Raw genomic sequence first — 14947 nt, 5'->3', positions numbered from 1 at the left:
ATCCAGAAATGTGTAAAAACTAAAGAAAAAATATATACTCACCTTGTCCCGGCAGACGGAGTTCAGCCGCGGCCGGCCGGCAGTTCTCCTGAACTACTATGAGTAGTATTCAGCAGCCGGGGATTTAAAATCCCCGCCTGCTGAATGAGCTGCCTCTGATTGGTCACAGCCCTCACCAATCAGAGGCAGCTCTCACCCATTCATGAAATCCCCGGCTGCTGAATACTACTCACAGCAGTTCAGGAGAACTGCCGGCCGGCCCCGGCTGAACTCTGGCTGCACGGACAAGGTGAGTATATTTTTTTTACTTTTTACACATTTCTGGATGAATTTCAGACAAGGGCTTATATTTTTAAGCCCTTCCCGAAAATTCATCGTGAGATCGCCCGCAGCCCATTGCTTTCAATGGAGCCGGCTGTATTGCCGGCTCCATTGAATTCAATGCGCTGGACAGCGCTGCACTGCTCCGGCCCATTTCTAATGAAACGCGGCTAGGAGCAGATTTTTCAGCGGTTTTTCGGCCCCGGTCACGCGATTTGCGGATGCGCATCCGTCATGCGATTCGCAAATCGCGGGAAAAAACGACCGTGTGACCGAGGCCTAAGTGCTTAAACTCATGGGCGTGCTTTTGTCCCATTTTTCACTATCAGGATTCTCGTGTGTTAATACTACATGCGAAAAAGATAGGGCAGGACCTATATTCCCACTTATTTTTTTCAAACTTGTGCACAATAGTAAAAAAAAAAAAAGAATTTTACATGGTACCTGCGCTAATACCCTTCGTAGCAGTGAGTGTATTAGCGCATGCGCCCATCTGTTTCAGCATGCTCATGGAACTTAACTTGATATAGTTGTGTGTCCTGTCTGCCGAGCCATAGATGTAATGATTGAAGTTATAATAATGTTATTGTTATAAATAGTCCCACTTCCATGCGATGCAATGGACAGTAGGGAACACCAACATTATATTTTAACCCTTTCCAATCCACTATCTGACGTCTGAAGACATTATGATTTAAGGCTGTACAGCTCCGATGTTGGAAAACGTCCGTCGGGGTTCTCTTACTGTATATTACCAGTCTCTCTGCTGTCGGAGCCTATCCAACGTGTCACCTCATGCAGTACTGGCTTTAGCCAGCAGATAGCCCCGTTGTATAATGGCAGAAAAAGAGTAAGTCCCCTAGGAAAACCAGAATACAAATTGGATTGGAAAGGGTTAAAGCTATAATGGACCCCCGTATTTGCTAGACCCCTGTGCAAGCTGCACTGTTGGCACATGTGCTATGTTTGCCCCTGGTTGTGACACCATTATCTTTTGACCAGGGACACATAAGGCAGTTTTCCGATATTTTTTTCAAGCCAAATACAGGAATGAATCCTAAAGTAAGGAAAAGGACAGATTATGCTGAATCCTCCCCTGGTCTTGTCTAAAGAAAAATGCAAAAAAACTTTATTGAGTGAAGAAGGCCTTTGTGTGTTTTGTCTTATACCACTAAAATAACACATTAAAAGTTGTTATCTTGAAAGAAGTATAATAATTAGAGATGAGCGAGCACCAAAATGCTCGGGTGCTCGTTACGCGGGACGAAATTATCGCGATGCTCGAGGGTTCGTTTCGAGTAACGAACCCCATTGAAATCAATGGACGACCCGAGCATTTTTGTATTTCGCCGATGCTCGCTAAGGTTTTCATGTGTGAAAATCTGGGCAATTCAAGAAAGTGATGGGAACGACACAGCAACGGATAGGGCAGGCGAGGGGCTACATGTTGGGCTGCATCTCAAGTTCACAGGTCCCACTATTAAGCCACAATACCGGCAAGAGTGCCCCCCCCCCCCTCCCAACAATTTTTACTTCTGAAAAGCCCTCATTAGCATGGCATACCTTAGCTAAGCACCACACTACCTACAACAAAGCACAATCACTGCCTGCATGACACTCTGCTGCCACTTCTCCTGGGTTACATGCTGCCCAACCCCCCCCCCCCCCCCTGCACGACGCAGTGTCCACAGCGCACACCAAACTGTCCCTGCGCAGCCTTCAGCTGCCCTCATGCCACGCCACCCTCATGTCTATTTATAAGTGCGTCTGCCAGAGGAAAAGCAGGCACACACTGCAGAGGGTTGGCACGGCTAGGCAGCGACCCTCTTTAAAAGGGGTGGGGCGATAGCCCACAATGCTGTACAGAAGCAATGAGAAATATAATCCTGTGCCACCGCCATCAGGAGCTCCGCACGTGGGCATAGCAATGGGGAACCTATGTGCCACACACTATTCATTCTGTCAAGGTGTCTGCATGCCCCAGTCAGACCTGGCTTTTTAATTCATAGACACAGGCAGGTACAACTCCCTATTGTGAAGTCCCTGTGGACCCACAGCATGGGTGAGTACCAGGAAGCCACCAGCGGTACATAAAAATATCCCATTGCATTGCCCAACACAGCTGAGGTAGTAATGTCGTGCTTAATGCAGGTGGGCTTCGGCCCACACTGCATGCCCCAGTCAGACTGGGGTTCTTTACAAGTGGACACATGTAGGTTAAACTCCGTGTGCACCTACAGCATGGGTGGCTCCCTGGAACCCACCGGCGGTACATAAAAATATCCCATTGCATTGCCCAACACAGCTGAGGTAGTAATGTTGTGCTTAATGCAGGTGGGCTTCGGCCAACACTGCATGCCCCAGTCTGACTGGGGTTCTTTAGAAGTGGAAACAGATGCATTTATAATTCTCTGTGGACCCACAGCATGGGTGGGTGCCAGGAAGCCACCGGCGGTACATAAAAATATCCCATTGCATTGCCCAACACAGCTGAGGTAGTAATGTCGTGCTTAATGCAGGTGGGCTTCGGCCCACACTGCATGCCCCAGTCAGACTGGTAATATGTACCTTAACAGTAACCACGTTGGTGGTAATGTGGTGGTGACTGCGGACCTAGTAGCGCGGTTTTATTTTGTTGGTTTTCGGAATGTGGCCAGGATTAAGTGGGCTGTGGCGGGGGATGTTTTTGAGGCACTACGTGTCCTCTCCACGTGTCCGTGGTTATATGCACCTTAACAGTAACAGCGTTGGTGGGAAATGGCCTCGCCGCCATCATGTCTTTGGGAAGCCTCTGTTTCCACACCCCAGAGACATACCATTAGCAGCGGTATAGGCAGAGCCCATAATTAGTAACATTTCAGCCGTAGCATTAGGACAGGCCCCACTAGCAGCATTATAGGGGGAGCACAGAATTAGTTCCATTTCAGTAATAGTAGCACTCAAGACAGGCCCCAGTAACAATTCCGAAGCAGCAGTATAGTGGGAGCGCAGTCTTCGTTCCATTTCAGTAGCTGCAGTATAGACAAGGCCCAAGTTACATTTATGTAGCTAAAGTGTAGGCCAACCCCACACACCTTTCTGTACCATGAGTGCAGGCGAAGAACATAGAAATTGCTATGATTACACTGTAGGTGAGTGCCCAAAAAAATTGGTGAACCAAGAGTACTAATGTACCTCAGTAAAAATTGGCCATGCCCAGCCAAGATGGCAGGTGAAACCCATTAATCGCTTTGGGTAATGTGGCTTAAGTGGTAACTAGGCCTGGAGGCAGCCCAGTTTAACGAAAAATTGGTTCAAGTTAAAGTTCCAACGCTTTTAAGAGCATTGAAACGTATAAAAAATTTTTAGAAAAATTATATGAGTGAGCCATGTGGCCCTAAGAAAAATTGCACGTTCAGCGTGATTACGTGAGGTTTCAGGAGGAGGAGCAGGAGGAGGAGGAGGAATATTATACACAGATTGATGAAGCAGAAATGTCCCCGTTTTGGATGGTGAGAGAGAACGATGCTTCCATCCGCGGGTGCAGCCTACGTATTGCTTAGGTATCGCTGCTGTCCGCTGGTGGAGAAGAGAAGTCTGGGGAAATCCAGGCTTTGTTCATCTTGATGAGTGTTAGCCTGTCGGCACTGTCGGTTGACAGGCGGGTACGCTTATCTGTGATGATTCCCCCAGCCGCACTAAACACCCTCTCCGACAAGACGCTAGCCGCAGGACAAGCAAGCACCTCCAGGGCATACAGCGCTAGTTCAGGCCACGTGTCCAGCTTCGACACCCAGTAGTTGTAGGGGGCAGAGGCGTCACGGAGGATGGTCGTGTGATCGGCTACGTACTCCCTCACCATCCTTTTACAGTGCTCCTGCCGACTCAGCCTTGACTGGGGAGCGGTGACACAGTCTTGCTGGGGAGCCATAAAGCTGTCCAGGCCCTTAAAGACTGTTGCACTGCCTGTGCTGTACATGCTGCTCGATCTCCGCACCTCCCTTGCTACCTGGCCCTCGGAACTGCGCCTTCTGCCACTAGCGCTGTCGGGTGGGAATTTTACCATCAGCTTTTCCGCAAGGGTCCTGTGGTATAGCAACACTCTCGAACCCCTTTCCTCTTCGGGAATGAGAGTGGGAAGGTTCTCCTTATAGCGTGGGTCGAGCAGTGTGTACACCCAGTAATCCGTAGTGGCCAGAATGCGTGTAACGCGAGGGTCACGAGAAAGGCATCCTAACATGAAGTCAGCCATGTGTGCCAGGGTACCTGTACGCAACACATGGCTGTCCGCACTAGGAAGATCACTTTCAGGATCCTCCTCCTCCTCCTCCTCCTCCTCCTCCTCCTCAGGCCATACACGCTGAAATGATGACAGGCAAGCAGCATGGGCAACGTCAGCAGTGGGCCAAGCTGTCTCTTCCCCCTCCTCCTCATCCTCCTCATGCTCCTCCTTCTCCTCCTGAACGCGCTGAGATATAGACAGGAGGGTGCTCTGACTATCCAGCGACATACTGTCTTCCCCGGCTCTGTTTCCGAGCGCAAAGCGGCTGCCTTTATGGTTTGCAGGGAACTTCTCAAGATGCATAGCAGAGGAATGGTGACACTAATGATTGCAGCATCGCCGCTCACCACCTGGGTAGACTGCTCAAAGTTTCGAAGGACCTGGCAGATGTCTGCCAACCAGGCCCACTCTTCTGAAAATAATTGAGGAGGCTGACTCCCACTGCGACGCCCATGTTGGAGTTGGTATTCCACTATAGCTCTACGCTGCTCATAGAGCCTGGCCAACATGTGGAGCGTAGAGTTCCACCGTGTGGGCACATCGCACTGCAGTCGGTGCACTGGCAGATTAAACCGATGTTGCAGTGTCCGCAGGGTGGCAGCGTCCGTGTGGGACTCGCGGAAATGTGCGCAGAGCCGGCGCACCTTTATGAGCAGGTCTGACAAGCGTGGGTAGCTTTTCAGAAAGCGCTGAACCACCAAATTAAAGACGTGGGCCAGGCATGGCACGTGCGTGAGGCTGCCGAGCTGCAGAGCCGCCACCAGGTTACGGCCGTTGTCACACACGACCATGCCCGGTTGGAGGCTCAGCGGCGCAAGCCAGCGGTCGGTCTGCTCTGTCAGACCCTGCAGCAGTTTGTGGGCCGTGTGCCTCTTATCTCCTAAGCTGAGTAGTTTCAGCACGGCCTGCTGACGCTTGCCCACCGCTGTGCTGCCACGACGCGCGACACCGACTGCTGGCGACGCGCTGCTGCTGCTGACACATCTTGATTGCGAGACAGAGGTTGCGTTGGAGGAGGAGGAGGAGGAGGGTGCTTTAGTGGAGGAAGCATACACCGCCGCAGATACCACCACCGAGCTGGGGCCCGCAATTCTGGGGGTGGGTAAGACGTGAGCGGTCCCAGGCTCTGACTCTGTCCCAGCCTCCACTAAATTCACCCAATGTGCCGTCAGGGAGATGTAGTGGCCCTGCCCGCCTGTGCTTGTCCACGTGTCCGTTGTTAAGTGGACCTTGGCAGTAACCGCGTTGGTGAGGGCGCGTACAATGTTGCGGGAGACGTGGTCGTGCAGGGCTGGGACGGCACATCGGGAAAAGCAGTGGCGACTGGGAACTGAGTAGCGTGGGGCCGCCGCCGCCATCATACTTTTGAAGGACTCCGTTTCCACAACCCTATACGGCAGCATCTCAAGGCTGATAAATTTGGCTATGTGGACGGTTAACGCTTGAGCGTGCGGGTGCGTGGCGGCGTACTTGCGCTTGCGCTCAAACACTTGCGCTAGCGACGGCTGGACGGTGCGGTGCGAGACATTGGTGGATGGGGCCGAGGACAGCGGAGGTGAGGGTGTGGGTGCAGGCCAGGAGACGGTAGTGCCTGTGTCCTCAGAGCGGGGTTGGATCTCAGTGGCAGGTTGGGGCACAGGGGGAGAGGCAGCGGTGCAAACCGGAGGCGGTGAACGGCCTTCGTCCCACCTTGTGGGGTGCTTGGCCATCATATGTCTGCGCATGCTGGTGGTGAGGCTGTTGGTGGTGGCTCCCCGGCTGATCTTGGCGCGACAAAGGTTGCACACCACTGTTCGTCGGTCGTCAGGCGTCTCTATGAAAAACTGCCAGACCTTAGAGCACCTTGGCCTCTGCAGGGTGGCATGGCGCGAGGGTGCGCTTTGGGAAACAGTTGGTGGATTATTCGGTCTGGCCCTGCCTCTACCCCTGGCCACCGCACTGCCTCTTGCAACCTGCCCTGCTGCTGCCCTTGCCTCCCCCTCTGAAGACCTGTCCTGAGTAGGCGTTGCAAACCAGGTGGGGTCAGTCACCTCATCGTCCTGCTGCTCTTCCTCCGAATCCTCTGTGCGCTCCTCCCTCGGACTTACTGCCCTTACTACTACCTCACCGATAGACAACTGTGTCTCATCGTCATCGTCCTCCTCACCCACTGAAAGGTCTTGAGACAGTTGCCGGAAGTCCCCAGCCTCATCCCCCGGACCCCTGGAACTTTCCAGTGGTTGGGCATCAGTGACGATAAACTTCTCTGGTGGGAGAGGAACCACTGCTGCCCAATCTGAGCAGGGGCCCGAGAACAGTTCCTGGGAGTCTTCCCGCTCCTGAGCATGTGTCATTGTAGTGGAGTGAGGAGGCTGGGAGGAGGGAGGAGCAGCAGACAGAGGATTCGGATTTGCAGCAGTGGACGGTGCAGAACTGTGGGTGGACGATAGGTTGCTCGAAGCACTTTCTGCCATCCACGACAGGACCTGCTCACACTGCTCATTTTCTAATAACGGTCTCCCGCGTCGACCCATTAATTGGGCGATGAATGTGGGGACGCCAGAAACGTGCCTCTCTCCTAATCGCGCAGCAGTTGGCTGCGATACACCTGGATCAGGAGTTCGGCCTGTGCCCACACCTTCACTTGGCCCTCCGCGTCCTCGGCCACGTCCACGTCCTCTAGGCCTACCCCTACCCCTCAGCATGCTGTATTACCAGTGATTTGAGGCAGGAAATAAATTGGCGCAAGCCTGCAGGCCAAATATACTTTTTTCCCTTTTTTTTAAAAGGAAAGGCCCACTGCGTCTATTCAATGAATAATAAGTTTAATAACTGTGTTGTGCCCCTGCAAATGTGTCACAGAACTTTAGTGTTGCAGAGTTATTAACTACAGCTGAGCAAGGAATTTCACAGGCAGGAAAGAAAGTGGCGCAAGCCTGCTGTAAAACGTAGCTGGTTGCGTCTGATTTTTTTACGTTCTCCACGCAGCACACACGTACCCAGAGCCCCGAGGACTGTCAGAGGCAGGCCAAATATACTTTTTTCCCTTTTTTTTTAAAAGGAAAGGCCCACTGCATCTATTCAATGAATAATAATAATAATAATCTTTATTTGTATAGCGCCAACTTATTCCGCAGCGCTTAAGTTTAATAACTGTGTTGTGCCCCTGCAAATGTGTCACAGAACTTTAGTGTTGCAGAGTTATTAACTACAGCTGAGCAAGGAATTTCACAGGCAGGAAAGAAAGTGGCGCAAGCCTGCTGTAAAACGTAGCTGGTTGCGTCTGATTTTTTTACGTTCTCCACGCAGCACACACGTACCCAGAGCCCCGAGGACTGTCAGAGGCAGGCCAAATATACTTTTTTCCCTTTTTTTTTAAAAGGAAAGGCCCACTGCGTCTATTCAATGAATAATAAGTTTAATAACTGTGTTGTGCCCCTGCAAATGTGTCACAGAACTTTAGTGTTGCAGAGTTATTAACTACAGCTGAGCAAGGAATTTCACAGGCAGGAAAGAAAGTGGCGCAAGCCTGCTGTTAAACGTAGCTGGCTGTGTATGAATTTTTTACGTTCTCCACCCACCACACACGTACACAGAACGCTGAGGACTGTCAGAGGCAGGGCACATAGAATTTTTCCCTTTTTTTAAAAAGAAAAGGCCCACTGACTATATTCAATCAGATAAGAAATCTGTTCCACAGAAATGCAGTTATATGAAGTGCAGCAGAGCGGTGATTTTTCCCAGGAAGGCAGGAAATAAATTGGCGCAAGCCTGCTGTTAAACGTAGCTGGCTGCGTATGAATTTTTTACTATCTCCACCCACCACACACGTACACAGAACGCTGAGGACTGACAGAGGCAGGGCACATAGAATTTTTCCCTTTTTTTTAAAAGAAAAGGCCCACTGCGTATATTCAATCAATAATATATGTCTTCTGGCCCTGCCTACACAATTCTGTCCCTGTAGTATTACTGCAGGGCGCAATGCTCTGCACAGCCGATTTTGAAAAAAAAAAAATGCAACACTGCTAACAGCAGCCTGCACAGTACTGCACACGGTTAAATGTGGCCCTAAGAAGGACCGTTGGGGTTCTTGAAGCCTACACTCACTCCTAACACTCTCCCTGCCTAACCACCACTTCTGTCCCTGGACTATTACTACAGGGCGCAATGCTCTGCAGACAGCCGATTTTGAAAAAAAAATAATTGTGCAACACTGCTAACAGCACCCTCCACAGTACTGCACACGGATAGATGTGGCCCTGAGAAGGACCGTTGGGGTTCTTGAAGCCTACACTCACTCCTAACACTCTCCCTACAGCAGCACCAGCAGCAGCACTTTCCCTCAGCTAACTCAGTCACAAGGCATCTGAGGCGAGCCGCGGGAGGGGCCGACTTTTATACTCGGGTGACATCTGATCTCCCCAGCCACTCACAGCAGGGGGGTGGTATATGGCTTGAACGTCACAGGGGGAAGTTGTAATGCCTTCCCTGTCTTTCAATTGGCCAGAAAAGCGCGCTAACGTCTCAGAGAGGAAACTGAAAGTAACCGGAACATCGCGTGGTGCTCGTTACGAGTAACGAGCATCCCGAACACGCTAATATTCGCCCGAGCATCAAGCTCGGACGAGTACGTTCGCTCATCTCTAATAATAATAACAACATTCTAATACAATATGATACAATATAATACAATGTATCCAAATTCAATTTAATATATAGTTTTTTAATGAACAGAAGATACAATCATAATGCCCAAGGCCATCTTAACATATTGAGGATATGTTTTAAATAATCTCTATGCAGTAAGATGGTCTCAAAAGTCTTTTTGGGTTAATTACATAAAACACATCTGCATTTTCATAACCATATTATGGCCCAAGCTAGGTAACCTGTTCCTCGGACGTGTTACTGCAGCCTCTATTGCATCACAGTAGTCCAATCATATAGATAGACCGACAATATAAAAAAGGCTCGACCAAGTAATGCCCCTGAAAATGATGAACATTTACACCCAACCAGGGGTATTTATGTTCGGAAGACATTTGGAAGGCATTAATTTCATCTTGCATCTTCTTCCTCATGCTCAGTATGCTTATCGCATAGTTTTTTTAACCTATGGAAGACATATTATGTGAAATGAAATATTGCCTAATATAGAAGATACCAGAAATATTTTGCTTGTGGGGTACTAGCCTGGCAAGTTTAAAAGAAGCCTATAATTTTTTGTGAAAAACAAGGTCACTGTAATACATTTTACATGTCACTTGAGGCTTGATGTGTTTTACCAAATACCTCAATCTATATGCAGCTCTGTGGCTGAGGGACGTGGCATGCACTGAATGTAAATGCTTGCTGGCAAGCTGCAGGGTTGCAGACTTGGCAGCCATACCTGGCAGATGATATAATCAGACGGGTGATATAAGCTCTATAAGTATATGTACAACCTTTGTCTCGAAAACTCACAAACACATCTAAAACCACCTTCAGTTTCAGGGATTTGGGAATACTTAATAAATGATTTTCCCTTTCTATTGCACCCTCAGTGCCGTAGATTTGCCCAACATCATTTCTTTCCGCACCTGTAGAACACCGCTACAAGGGCATTTCATCAATCAAGGACATATACTAACAATTACGGCATCATAGCCCGCAGTTCGTACTAATGTAAAATGGTTAAATCTGCCGTATGCTGGTGGAATCTTCAAAAAAAACAAAAACATCAGTGCTGGAAATCACATAGCAGTACGGAAGAAAAATTATTCTTCTATTATTATTAGATGAAGTGAGAGGGACTTGGAGACTACGATGCACTCATACTGCAGTATATTTCTATGTTCCCTCCCAACAATGAGCGTTTTTAATTGCAAGTGTAAGAGCATAATCGAGCCGCTCAGAGGTGAATGGGTTAATGTAAGCGGTACTCCTGGGGACATTTCCTCCCCTTCGCCAGACAAGTAATTTATTCCTTTCTCTGCAGAGGCATCTCATTTTCCAGTGTATTTATCTTCTGTGCACAGTGCTGTCATTCAGCAGGCAATGGCCTCCACAGAGTGTATGGCTCCTACAGAATATCAATGAGTTGTCTGCAACTCCGCCCAGACCGCAGAGGTGACGTACTCGCCAGAATTACCAGCAGAGTCCTCCCACGTTGAGGACATCGCAGATCTCAGCTCAGGTTCCAGAAGGGGTTCCCCTTTTCCCATTCATGTGTCCCAAATCATTTTTTTCTTTATGCAACAAAGTCTAAAGTGACAAAGAGACACCAAAATACGCTCGTATTCTAGATCCTATCAGTTTGGAAACTAAAGGTATAGTTATGTTAACCCTTTTTTTTTGCAAAGTGATAAACCCCTTGCAGTAAAACTCTAACCAATGAAAATCCTATCACTGTCTTCAAAGATAAATATGATGGATACATAACAAAATCCATTCATGCAACTAATCCCCTTAAGATAGAATCCCAGGGAGATTGCTGCAAAATGAAGACATTCATTTATCCCATAAACCCTTAAAATGACAAGCTTACACAATATTTGCATTGTTTCTGCCTGGTAATGATGTTTAATGCATTTGTATGTTTGTAAGATTTTACACAATTACTGCTACTTTCTAACTATGTTTTTCTCGAGCTGTCTTGAGACAACGGAGCAAAATATATGACTTCTATGGATACGCAACATCGGCTGGAGGACAGTTTATTAGCACATTATGTTCTCTATTGAAAGTGTGGTTTTGTGTATTGGGATGAGATGAATGGAGAATCTGCAAATTTGGGGTATATTCACACAAATGATTGTTCCGTCAGATTTTCCGATATTGAACTGAAATAGAACCCATTGACTTTTTTTTAGTCAGTCAAAAAGTTTTATTAAAAAAAAATGCATGTCCTATTTTGGTGCAGTTTTTAGACCAAAATCGCCTATGTAAGTCTATAAAGGCGTTAAAAAAAAACGGATTGTGCTCGTATGATGTTAGTGTGATCTGATTTTAATGCCATGTAAATCATAAAAAAAAAAAGTTGTGATTTTTTTTATACACCTGTGAAAAAACGCACGCACCAAATAAAAAACGCATGGAAAATTCGCAAATTTAAAATAACTTAAGTGTCTGTAATGCATGCACCATCAGAGAAGAAGCTGTTCTTAGGGAGGCTTTACAAAGAATAACTATCATCTGACTATTCGACCAATACAGCGAACATAGGTGACAGTTGCCACCAACTAAGTGACAAACAAGAATTTGTTCAGTAGTCTCTAGCACTTCATTTAAGATCACCTAAAATACTGTTGTTGCTGGTTAAATAATTATTGCTGGCTGTGAACAGGCAGTCGATTGTCTTTCAATGACTAGTTGAGAGCTGCGCAGAGGGACGTGCATTTCGGAGCCCGAAAAATTGAACAAGTGAATAACAATCATTCTGTGTAAAAGAGTACAACAGTCATTCCTGTGATTTAGCTACTATTTTGAGCGAAGATAGTTTCCTCGTATGATGTAACCCTGGGATTATTCTGACTGCCATTATTGAGTCAGGAAGGGATTCCACCCCCCCCCCCTCCCTCCTTCCCCCTAAATGGGCTAAATTGGCTTCTGCCTCATTATTTTTTTTTTGCCTTCCTCTGGATCAACCAGGAGGGGGGGATGGAAATAGGCTGAACTGGATGGACATTTGTCTTCTTTCAGCCTAACATATTATGTTACTATGTAACTTACTGACATTCTGTCCTGGTTAATAGAAAGGAGTCTTGAGCAGGTGACCCCCCCCCCCCCCCCCCCATATGGTGTCTATAAACCCTAATAGGGATTTCCTTAAAGGGAATGTATCATTAGAGAATGACCTATTGGTTTGAAGACAATTTACCTGCACTTTCACTTCGGACCGCCCCTGCTCTGCCAGCTGTTTTCAGCTCCTACCAGCAGTTGAATACCGCTCCATATAATGCTTATATAGCGCTATATGGGGTCATCCTCAGCTACCATAAAGAGCCGAAGACATCCAATGGGGCAGGACCACTCTAAAGAGTACAGGTGATCTTTAAATAAAGTTATTTTAACCCCTTCCTGACAGCCAGTTTTGGAGATAGAAGTGTAAGTGCCCTGACTTTTATGGACATACCAATTATATTTATTTTTTTATTGTTTTATATATATATATATATATATATATATATATATATAATATGTGAAAAGGGAGATTTTGAACTAATAATTTTTCGGGGGTGGTATTTAGTTTCCATGTTAATAAACATCCTGAAATCCTGCAGTTTTCGCTCTGGCCACTGTGCCTCACAATGGACTGACAGCTCCTATTCTGTAAAGATGACTTTTCAGTAGTCATCTCTTTATTATCACAGGCAGCATTACAATGAAAGGTAACATTTATAGATAACACAATATATTTACAATAGATTATGGTCACAGCTCACCTCCTCCTCCCTGCATCGGGAGACCTCTGCACAAGTCACAAAGCATGAGCACAATACTATGCTATAGAAGTCAATGGGTTATCTCCAGACTACATGAAGACACTATTGTGACTGATCTAAAACATATCTCTGAAAGCTGTTAACAGTATCTCTGACTAGATGACCACTCCATAATCACATACAGAAAATAGAATAAAAAATTCTACCATCAGAAAATAAAAACAGCTTAGAAAAAAAGAATACATATCAGTATCTGGCCTAATTAGTAAAAAATAATGTATTGTAATTGAATTGACCTTTGCTTGTACTAAGACATTTCCCTAGATGCTGCAGAGAATGTGTAACTGTTCCTAATTAGTACCAAAGGGCCTGAAGATTTTCCCATTGTGGACGGTTTAGGTTTCTGTGTGTATTTTCAGTAAAAACACTGAAAGATTGACTCTTGTATTTGTTATGCCTTAAAAGGGTTGTCCAGGGCTTAACTATTGATGGACTATTCTCAGGATAGGTCATCAAAAGTTGATGGGTGGGACTAGATCAGCATATTGTAGTTGACAGCATGCTCAGATGAGCTCCACTGCCATTTCAGTCTATACCAGACACAGCGCCATACATTGTACAGTGGCTATACCAAGTATAGCATCTTGAATGGAACTGAGCTGCTCTCAGCCCATGTGACCAATAAACATGATGCCACATGGCCTCTTCAGACAGCTGATCAGACAAGGTTGTGAGCCCCAGGACCCCCACTGATCAACAATTGATGAACTATCCTAAGTATAAGGCAACAACAGTTCATTACTAGAAAACCCCTTTAATATTCTCTTTATGACAATACCAAAAAGAGTCTTATCTTACAAGCACAAAATATCCAAGGACATCAAACATCCTCCCATATCCAAACAGGAACTATGGAAGTTTTGAGCTTCCGTGTCTGAGAGTCCTAAGGAGTGAGCTTTAAAGCCAAATGGTCTAAACGAAAAAAAAACAGTAAATCAATGGTTATTAGTAGTTAAATGTGAGTCTGATCTCTCCTTTAGGCCTCATGTCCATGGGGAAAATGTGATTTAAAATCTGAAGCGCTTTTCCCGCAGCGTGATCTGCTCCCCATAGGGATGCATTGGACACCCGCAGGTAGTTAAATACCTGCGGATGTCATTTTCCCCTGAGGCGCGGATTGCGTCTGCGGGAAAACACCCGCGACATGCTCCATTTTTAGTGCGGGTCTCCCGTGGGGACAGCTCCCGCAGGCTTCTATTGAAGCCTATGGAAGCTGTACGGATACGCGGTACATCCGTACCTGAATTTCTGCTCTCTGGCGCGGTAGCGCGGGAGAGCAGGAGTCCCAAAAAAAATGGAGTGCCAAGCACATACGCCAGACTGAAGAAAGAAGATCCAGCCGCGACGGAGGGAAGATCCGCAGCATCCGAACAAGTAAGTTTAATCTTCTTTTTAGCCTCATGTCCGCGGGGCAGGAGGGACCCGCTACGGATTCTCCATGGAGAATCCATGGCGGGCCTGATTTTCCCTGTGGACATGAGGCCTTAGACTTAGAATTGAGAAAGGGAACTACACACACAGGATGTAGAAGAAAGATGCATGTAAGGGGCAGGGAGCAGCGTAAACTTTGAATATTGCTTCTGAAGTTTCTCTTCTATATGCCTTTATAGTTCTTACATTGCCATTGACTTGCATTGTAAAACACAAAAGGGAGATTTATAAACGGTCTAAAATAAAAACTGTAAACAGAAAACCACGGCACTCACTCAAAACCCACTGGAAAAAGATATTCCAGGGGAGGCAAATTAAAAAAAAAAAATAACAAGATTATTAATAAAGGATTTTCTTGTTATCAGTAGCAAAACAAAATTTTGGGGGATTGATGCAAAGCCACCAACAGGGCTATGGACATAAGCCCCTTAGGGAAACACATATAGGAAAAAAGGTGGCAGCATATAAT

Source organism: Eleutherodactylus coqui, chromosome 6 (assembly GCF_035609145.1).
Source record: "Eleutherodactylus coqui strain aEleCoq1 chromosome 6, aEleCoq1.hap1, whole genome shotgun sequence".
Classification (NCBI taxonomy): domain Eukaryota; kingdom Metazoa; phylum Chordata; class Amphibia; order Anura; family Eleutherodactylidae; genus Eleutherodactylus; species Eleutherodactylus coqui.
The sequence above is the reverse complement of the archived record's forward strand: the minus strand, read 5'-3'. Positions refer to the sequence as shown.